General features: G+C 37.7%; 1 long non-coding RNA gene across 1 annotated transcript; it reads left to right on the top strand.

Moving 5' to 3' along the window:
• The first annotated feature begins 1,807 nt into the window (after window positions 1-1,807).
• Window positions 1,808-5,340, top strand: LOC139192240 (uncharacterized). Its single transcript, XR_011576258.1, has 3 exons — window positions 1,808-2,190; window positions 2,522-3,341; window positions 4,321-5,340. It is a non-coding gene; the product is annotated as an uncharacterized lncRNA (long non-coding RNA).
• Window positions 5,341-7,431: the final 2,091 nt, after the last annotated feature.

The following is a 7,431-nucleotide window of genomic DNA, read 5'->3' as shown; positions in this document are numbered from 1 at the left end:
GATGATGGTATGTGATGTGATATGTTTTTGGTCAACATAATATTAAACAATGAGCTGTAGTTGGAAAAAATGTTTTATCTTCTTCGTGTTTTCCGTTGAGCTTTTGCAGATAGTGGGATAGTGGGTATATATTATACTCTATTTGTCCCCTATCATGAATGATTAAAGTTTCACCCTAACATTTAAATAATAAATGTAGTGGTACTATTACTCAAATAATTGGCTAGGAATAATTAAAGATAAATAATAAAATATTAAATAAACAGTGATAATATTAAACAAATCATTTGAGAAAAGATAAAGTTCTTATCTTCTTCCATGTTCTCCCGTGGGTTAGGCATGACCGACAGTTGCAGGATGCAGGACCTGCTTGCGGCAAGTTTGCTAGCACCGACACTGATTTTTCGACGAGTTATCCTGCGCCGACGTCGCTTGGGTTGAGTAGTGATGACAATTTTAAGTCCATCGATTCCACTGGAGGTAGCGGTGTTTCGAGTAGACGAAGGGAAGCCGATACCCGTGAGTTGGTCATAGTTGCAAGTTACAGCATGGGTGAGCAACGACTTGGAGGTCAAGGATGCAAATTGCTTGAGCTACTGCGATTTGGAGGTCATGGCAATACGGCTTGACTTTATGAGCGAGAGAGAGACGCAGGAGCACTGCGAGGGTAGTGAATTGCAGCAAAAATGAGAAGCTTCCGCTGGCCGTTGATGATCAGAGACCGGTTGTTGTAGCTGACTTTGCGGGCCGTACCTGTTGCCAATAGTGCGCTAGCTCAACAAGGCAACAGCGAAAGTAGCAACCATGGTGGTTGCAGCTTCGTCTTCTTCATAGTTCTTAGTTCTTGGTTAGTGTAACAGTAGCTTAATAATGATAGTTTGATACGAGCTCACTCATTAGCCTTTGGGAACATGGTTTGTTGGGTTAGAGAGAGGAGATAGGAGTTTTGGTTTCTTGAGTTTTGCAGATTCACGGTGGAGTATGGTGAGGTTGTGAGAGTTTCACGGTGGTGAGATGAAAAAAAAATGAAAGAGAACCGACATAGTTTTTTGTGTCGATTCCTACAGAGGGCGCCAAATGTTGATGCACAAAATCGGGTCGATCTTGGACCAACGTAAATATGACCGTGAATCACACAAATGCACAAGAACACAAAGATATATCGTGGTTCACCTCAAGTTGAGGCTATGTCCACACTGGTGTTGATTCCGTTTCACTACGTAAATGAATGTTGAATATACATGGAGGCCATAGAGGCAGTGTTTGCTCTCCCATTTCCCCTATGTCTGTTTTTCTTCCTCCCTTAAGTGAGTGTGAGGGAGCCCTTTTATAGAATAAAGGTTTCCTCCCCTCTTACATGAATTATGGGCTAAGTCATGAAGCCCAAATACTGAGGCCCAATATATGGTATAACAAACCTCCTTTATATTTTGAAAAGCGTGCAGGAGTGTTGTGAAATTTTCAAATTTCAAAGATGTTTGAAATTTTTCAAAATTCTTGTCCCACCTCCTCTAGATTTTTTAGTTAAGTGTGTGTGTGATTCCATCACATATTATGTCCATGATAGATAGCAAAAAGACCATATGGATGTTAATAATATAAGCATTGTCTGTGATGGTTTTAGTATATTTATAACGTTCAATTTTGCACATGGTCATTTACTGTTATTTTACAACGAGCTAAGATTTGTCCGTGATAAAAAATTATTATTACTACTTGCATTATGCCCGTGGTAAATTTGTACTTTTTATAACGAGCTCATAAAGTCCGTGGTAAAATTGTCGTGGTAGATGAACTGTTATGTTGTAGTGATTTGTGTCATCCCGTTTCCCCATGAGTACTCTTTCATCATAGCCATTCCAAATATTTTCAATTTCTCACCGGATCTACAGCTCCAAATTATCGCTAGTTAGGAGCTCCAATGTCCGATCTCCATAACCCGGACGGATCAGTCCACAACAACGCCATTTGAAGTCAGAAACCTAATGGATTCGTCGCATGCAGTCTCACTCACCTTCTCTCCCCCACACAATTCCTTGTTCTTTCTTTCTTTCTATAAAACCTTCAATCTCTCTCTCTCTCTATGTTCCCATGTGAGCACTGTGAGCTCAAAGTTTAAGAAAAGTCGGCAGAAGACGAGCAGAGCATCCTCTAATTGAAGGAATGATGGCTTATTGTTGATTTCTCCAGGTAATTGAAGGTCGCCAGCCTTCGATTTGAAGGACAACAAGGGGAAAGGGAAAGGAGAAGCGAGGATACTGGCTGTAGTAATTAAAAACTGATGAGTGCATATTTTACTATTTATTTTCTTACGAAAGTTACATTTTCTTGTGATATTTTAGACTGAGATGAAAGGAATTAAATAGTGTTGTGCTTTTATGGTTATATTAATGAGGTGGAGGAAAATATCATGTTACTTATTTTTAATTAAACTAAGTGGTCTGTTAAGTTTTAAGTGTCTACCTATTTGGCTTTATAATATACTTGTGGTCTACATTCATTTCTATTGATTTATGTGCAGTGCATGTCACTTGTTGGAATTGGAGAAGCCTTCAACACGTGTTTATTTCATGGATCACAAGTCTATGCAAAACTGAACCGACAAGGAAAAGAAAAAAAAAAACAAAATAAAGCTGCATATTTCCTCTCCCATTTTTCAGGGTTAGCCTCCATACAAAACCAGAATAAAGAGAGATCTTAGTGAAGTTAAATTGGGAGAAATATGGTGAATCACCTACACAAAGCAATTTCAAATTCATGGGTCTTTGCCAAAAGCATAAATTTGGGATATTTGGTTGCACAATCTGTTCAATTGCAAAGGACGTCTGATAAGCCGTGGTGGATATCTATTTGGAGATGAAACTTCGATTGGAAATGAGCGGATAATTAAAGAAGGCACAAAGGGGGTTTGCAGCAACAAGTAGACCAAAGGCACAAGGGAAAACGTTGTCAAATGGAGAAAGTAATCAAGGTGTGTTTATTGTACAAAGTGGCTAGTAGATAATTGAAGAGTTCTTTAGTTTTCTTTTCTTCGAATGTTGTCAATAAATGGGTTTTAACTCATTGTCGGTTACGGAGAAGAAAATTAAAACAGAAGAGGAAAAAGAAAAGGCGACTGATCAATTATTCTACAGAAGTAGCAAGAGATAGAGAAAAGAAAGCAGCGGCAAAGCAAGATTTTTTCAGGCTTTTCTAAACTTGGTATTGTCTTCAAAGGGGGCCAAATCAGCCACAGCTTCTTTGATCTCTTTTCCTGAACCTATCCTGATCTTAGCAAATCCGAGTTCCTTAGAGAGAGTTGTCTCGCGCCCCTAGGTATTCTCTACCTACCCACCTGAGGGGTAAGTGGGTGCTTCTTCAATTTCGGTGTGAAAAAGTTTTCTTTTAATTTTATGAATTCAATCATATTTCCAATTATGTTTCGGAACTAATTTTCCTTAGCTAGGGCTACGATGTAACCATGACTATGAATGCTTATATTCTCAAGTGAATTATTTCAAGTTTTCGGTTTCATTGAGTACCGTTTGCTATGTTTATATGCTTGGTTTTAGTCTTGGTGATTAGCTACCATCTTGACTTTTACTTGGTAAATTTGATGCAAGTTGTGCAGATGCCATGTTTTCAACTTAAGTGATAGCTTCTTGCAAATAGATACCATGAATTACCTAGCAGTAGATGCAATACTCTAGGATTTGTGTAGTCTTTATATAACTTTCCACTGATCATAATGAGTTTCATGATGTTAAACTATTCCATATGCCATGGATGGTTATAAATTGGGATATACGTAATAGTCTAGATGCCATAGATATTACATGTGTTAGGGAAATTTGACTATCAATGAGATTGAGTACTTGTTAATAATTCTGCAGGAAATAAGTTGGATTGGTTATGGTGAGTCGGATGCTCTAGCGTTTTACTCGACTGAATTACAATTTGTATTCTTGGCTGCCATTTGTTTTGCATTGTGATCAAACTTTCTTGTTTTCATTTGGTTTTACTATTAGTTTCGATTCCCAAATCCATCTTTCATCAATCTTTTCTAATTTTACTACATTGCAATTGGATTTAAGTTAGTTGATAAGAATTAAATCATTTTCTGAGGGACGATATTAAGTGCTTGCTTTCTATACTATTCAACGATTCATACGCTTGCGAGCATAAAATTTGGGACTAAGTTGGACTAATTTTGGTTAGTTTAAATTTTGCAACAAGTTTTTGGCGCCGTAGGCCAGGGATGAAATTTAATTCTATCTCTTTCTTATTTCAATTGCTACATGTTTTTATTTTATTTTAATTTTTGTTTTCTTTCGTTTTCAGGTGTTCTTGTGAAGTTCATGCATGGTCGTTGTTCTCGAAGTCTTAAGCTTGTGCCATACAAACCCGAAATTGACAGAACATTTTGACACTTACTAAGGAAGCAAATGAAGCAAGAACCAATTGAAAGAATGGCACTCCAAGACCCAAATGAAATTCGTGCCCTTATGGATTATTCGACTCTTACTGTTAGAGCCACATCATCTTATATTGTGCGCCCATAAATAACGGCTAATCAGTTTGAGTTGAAGCCGTCTTTCATCCAGATGTTGCCATCATTTTATGGTCTTACTACTGAAGATCCAAATTACATATTAGTGACTTTGTCGAGATATGTGAAACTTTGAAGATCCATGAGGCTACTAACGATGCTATCAGATTGCGGCTGTTTCTGTTTGCACTCAAGGACAAGGGAAAGTCTTGGTTTAACTCTTTGCCGGCTAATTCTATAACAACTTGGGATGAGTTGGCAAATCAATTTCTTCAAAGATTCTTTCCTCATTTGAAGATTTCTAAGTTGCAGAATGAAATCATGATGTTTGCCCAGTTTGATTCTGACACTTTTTATGACAGTTGGGAGAGGTTTCGAGATTTATTGATGAAGTGTCCTCATCATGGCTTACCAGAATGGTTGCAGTTGCAATCATTTTATCAAGGATTGACTCCCGAAAACAAGAGAATGACTGATGCCGCTAGTGGAAGAGATCTAATGACAAAGACAGTTGTTGAGGCGTTCGCACTTTTCAAGACATTAGCTACTCATTCTCAACAGTGGGGAGTTGAAAGAGGACCATCCAAACGTGTTGGAGTGCACGAGATTGACGCCATGTCTACCATGAATGCACATATTTCTAACTTAAATAAAAAGTTTGATAATTTGATGACTGTTTAATCTATGAAGTCTTTTAATGTGGTTTGTGAAATATGTGCATGTATACATGCAAGTACTGAGTGCCCAAACATTGGTTCCTTTCCGAAATATATGCAAGAGCAAGTAAATCAAGTGAATGATTTTTCTTATCAGTGGAATAACCCATATTCGAACATGTACAATCCAAATTGGCGTTTTCATCCAAACCTTCAATGCAATAACAATCCGAATGTTATGAATCCTCCAGCTAGGCCACCTCTTATGAATTTCCAACCACAAGAAAAGAAGACAACATTGGAAGACTTGATAGCTCAACTTGCTACAAACACAAATAACTTCATTCAAGCAACTCAGACAACGCTCCAAAATCAACAAGCTTCAATTGGGAAGTTAGAAGTTCAAGTTGGTCAGATTGCTAGTGCATTGAATGAAAAAGAGATTGGGAAATTTCCAAGTTAGCCAGAAGTGAATTCGAAAAACCAAGAGCATATTAAGGCTATCACATTAAGGAGTGGCAAGATCATAGAAACCGAAGGTGCAAAGGAAGGAAAGAAACCCGAAGAACCTAAGAATGATTCACTCACATTGCCAGATGAGGAGCTAGCACAAGAAAAGATTTATTCACCACCCGTTCCATATCCTTAGTGTTTGCAAAGGGCTAAGAAAGACAAGAACTTTTCTGAAATTTTAGATTTATTTAAAAAGGTACATATTAACATTCCTTTGTTTGATGCAGTGAAACAAATTCCGAGTTATGAAAAATTCTTGAAGGACATCTGCACCAATAAGAAGAGGTTTGTGGAACATGAAAAAGTGATGTTATCAGAAGAGTGTAGTGCTGTTTTGCAGCAAAAGTTGCCCCGAAGTTAAAAGATCCAGAGAGTTTTACTATTCCTTGTACAATTGGTAAATTTTCCTTTGAAAAAGCTTTGTTTAATTTAGGAGCCAGTGTTAATTTAATGCCGTTTACTATTTTTAAACAGCTTGGAGCCAGTATCTTTACAACTCGCTGATTGTTCGGTTACATATCCAAGAGGAATCATTGAAGATGTTCTAGTTCGAGTTGATCAATTCATTCTACCGGCTGATTTCTTGGTACTTGACATAAAGGAGGATCTAGAAATTCCAATCATTTTGGGCCGTCCATTCATGGTTATCGCTGGAACTCTTATCAACGTCTAAAAAGGTCTCTTCACTTTGAGAGTTCAAGGCAAGGAAGCGATGTTCAAGGTCTTTAAGGTTATGAAATATCCAAGTGATTCGAAAGATGCTTTATAGTTGAAGCATTGGAAGAGCTAACGAATCTGAAATATATAGAGCAACATCCGGATGATCATTTTGAGGCATGCTTGGTTCATTTTGAATTGAGCGGTGGAACAAACGAAGATGTAGTTGCTATTTCAGCAATGTTAGATTCTGCTCCTGCATACAAGCAGTATTAGAGACATTTTTTTTTGAAGCTTTGGGACCAGCTCCAAAGAAAATTGAGCCGTCTATTGAAGTTGCACCTAAGTTAAAGTTGGAGCAATTGCCGGAAAATCTGAAGTATGCTTATTTAGAGGCTGCAAATACCTTACCCGTCATAATTGATGCAAGTTTAAGTACACTTGAAGCGGAAAAATTACTTCAGGTACTGAGAGAGTATAAAATGGCGCTGGGATGGACTATAGTAGATATAAAGGGAATCAGCCCAACGATTTGCATGCATAGAATCTTTCTTGAAGAAAAAAGCAAGCCTACCATTAAGGCTCAAAGGAGACTCAGCCCGCTTATGAAGAAGTTCTTAAGCTTTTAGACGTAGGGGTCATCTACCCAATATCCGATAGCAGATGGGTAAGTCCACTTCATGTTATTCCGAAGAAAGAAGGCACAACTGTGGTCAAAAGTGATACTAACGAGCTGCTACCCACAAGGCAAAAAACGAAGTAGAGAGTCTGTATAGATTACCGGAAGGTAAATGATTCCACACAGAAAGATCATTTTTCACTTTTGTTCATTGATCAGATGCTGGAACCACTTGCTGGCCATGGATTTTATTTCTTTCTTGATGTATACTCAGGATATAATCAGATTGCTATTGCTCCCGAAGACCAAGAAAATACCACATTTACTTGCCTATTTAGTACTTTTGCATATAGAAGGATGCTGTTCGGATTATGTAATGCACGGGCTAATTTTTGAAGGTGTATAGTGAGTATATTTTCTAATATGGTGGAGCATTTTATAGAAGTATTCATGGATGA

This window comes from Malus domestica, chromosome 15, assembly GCF_042453785.1.
Source record: "Malus domestica chromosome 15, GDT2T_hap1".
Classification (NCBI taxonomy): domain Eukaryota; kingdom Viridiplantae; phylum Streptophyta; class Magnoliopsida; order Rosales; family Rosaceae; genus Malus; species Malus domestica.
This window is presented reverse-complemented; position numbering and strand designations above follow the sequence as displayed.